We start from the raw sequence: 2593 nt of genomic DNA on the forward strand, positions 1-2593 counted from the left end.
AAGAAGAAGAAGAAGAAGAAGAAGAAGAAGAAGAAGAAGAAGAAGAAGAAGAAGAAGAAGAAGCAGCAGCAGCAGCAGCAGCAGCAGCTGCACAAAGAGCAGAAAGAATAGACAATCTTCTCCTTGCCATGGGGCAGAACAGCAAGGCAGGCTTAGTTTTACTAAAGAGGACAAAGCATTTTTTCCCCTCAGACTTGGGTTTAATTCACTTAGCAATAAAAGGATAGGAGCTTTTTCTTTTTCTATGTATGCAATAAAGATTGTAGCTCATTTTCATCCAGAATGAACAAGTTTTTTTCTGAACTGGCACTTGGTCTTTTGCTCTACATGCATGTGTAAGTATGGATATGTGTGTGTAAGTATGTAATTATGAGATAAGTATGTAGCTAGGCCCAACTGGAATGCATAAAGATGTATGAATATGTATATGAATTTATGTGACTTTATGCATATTTTCTTGTATAAAACTTTTTCCCTTCTCTGAGCTTGACTGGCTCTCTTCTACCTGTTTAATAAAAGTTTATCGCTCCAAACATCCCTCAAGCTGACAAGGAAGAGGTGAAGCTTTTGGGCAAGAGAGAAAAAAGCCATAGTAATTAATACCCCACCCCAACCTGGTTAGGCTACAGGTATTAATTGCAGCAGTTTTATTTATGTTTGTTTTGTTTTTTGTTTTAAATTAAGTTATTTTATTTATTTACATTCCTAGTGTTACCCCCTTCTCTGTCTCTCCTAAGAGTTCTTCACACCATCCCCTCTCCCCTTTGCTTCTGAGAAGATGCTCCCCCATCCAGCCAACCAACCCCACTTCACCTGCATCCCCCTTCCCTGGGGCATCAAGTTTCTACAGGATTAGGCACCTCATCTCCCATTGAGGCCAGGCAAGGCAGCCCTGTGCTACATATATTCAGGGGGCCACTGACCATCCCATGTATGCTTGTTGGTTGGTGGCTTCGTTTCAGGGATCTCTGAGGGGTCCAGGTTAGGTGATGCTGTTCTTCTTCCTATGGGTTTAGAATCCCCTTCAATTCCTTCAATCCTTCCCCTAACTCTTCTATAGGAGTCTCTGACCTCAGTCCAATGGTTGACTATAAGTATATGTATCTGCCTCAGTCAGCTTTTTGTAGAGCCTCTTAGAGGACAGGTATGCCAGGCTCCTGGCTGCAAGCACAACATGTCGTCAGTAATCCTGTCAGGGTTTGGTCCCTGTACCTGGGAAAGATCTCGAGTTGGACCAGTCACTAGATAACATTTTTTTGTTGTTGTTGTTGTTTTTCGAGACAGGGTTTCTCTGTGTAGTAGTCCTGGCTGTCCTGGAACTCACTCTGTAGACCAGGCTGGCCTCGAACTCAGAAATCTGCCTGCCTCTGCCTCCCAAGTGCTGGGATTAAAGCCCAGTGTAACATTTTTTTTTAACCATTAAAATAAGCAAGAAAGTTTTAGGATGTTTTAGATGTTATCTCTAAGTATTCAGCATAGCTAGAGAGCTAGAAGGCCAGAAACCATCAGTCTTTAAACCTACCTCTATGTCCAACTCTGTATTCTGCTTCAACCCATTCCAGGCAAGGCAGGCTCCAGCAGAAGGTCAAGAGCTGGCAATGACACTAACACGTTTGATATGGGGCTGAATATTTGGCTCAGTGGTTAAGAGTAACAGGTATTCTTTCAGAAGACCCAGATACCATTTTCAGCACTCACTTGACAGCTGACAACTGCCTTAAACTCCAGTTCCATAGGATCTGGTGTTCTCTTTTGGTCTCTATACACCCATGTGTATGTAGTAAATATAAGTCAATGTAAACACACACACCTATACTAAACAAACATTTAAAAATGTAAATCTGAGGACACGGGCACAGTCAAGCCATTAGGATGGAACAATGTTTAAGCCATGAGTTCTGGAATGTAAGGATGACCACCATGACCAGGGACGGGGATGAAGGCCCATAACATTAGCCATAACATTAAGGGCAAAGAAGTAGCAATTTGTAAGAGCATGCAATTATTTTGATATTTAACAACTAGCACAGGTTTCTTAAAATGTGTGATGGCCCTATAAAAGATTACTCTCTCTTTTTTTTTTTTAATTCTGGCCAAATTTTTAGATAAATTGTTTAGATAAGTTGTTTTTCCTCTCTGACTTTTGGTGCCTTCATCTGGAAAGCAGGATTGTTGGTGACTCATGCTTTGACAACTTGTCTTCACATCTCATGAGATAATGCATGGAGAGTAAGCACCAAGCCTAGGGCTTGAGGAACAGAAAGTGTCCGGCCAATGGCAGCTGTTGTATTGTTTTGTCCCTGTGCTTTCTGACTATGTGGCTGTTGTTATAAATGGAAACAGTTTGATACTTACTGAGATTGTTGGTGGAAAGGAGTCAGCTTTGCTTTTTTAAATTTTACTTAGACATGGAATTCTGCTTAAATTTTACAATGACCTTAAAAACACTGATAGGAGAAAATGCAAAAATGATGCTTTAATTTGCTGTGTTATTATTACCCAAACTAAACAGTCAGAGGCTCACATGTTAAGTATTTCTTTCATGAATAGAATGTCTTGCATCATCCTATTTAAAAGTGCTTTCTATATTCTT

This window comes from Grammomys surdaster, unplaced genomic scaffold (genome assembly GCF_004785775.1).
Source record: "Grammomys surdaster isolate TR1022 unplaced genomic scaffold, NIH_TR_1.0 189, whole genome shotgun sequence".
Taxonomy (NCBI): Eukaryota; Metazoa; Chordata; class Mammalia; order Rodentia; family Muridae; genus Grammomys; species Grammomys surdaster.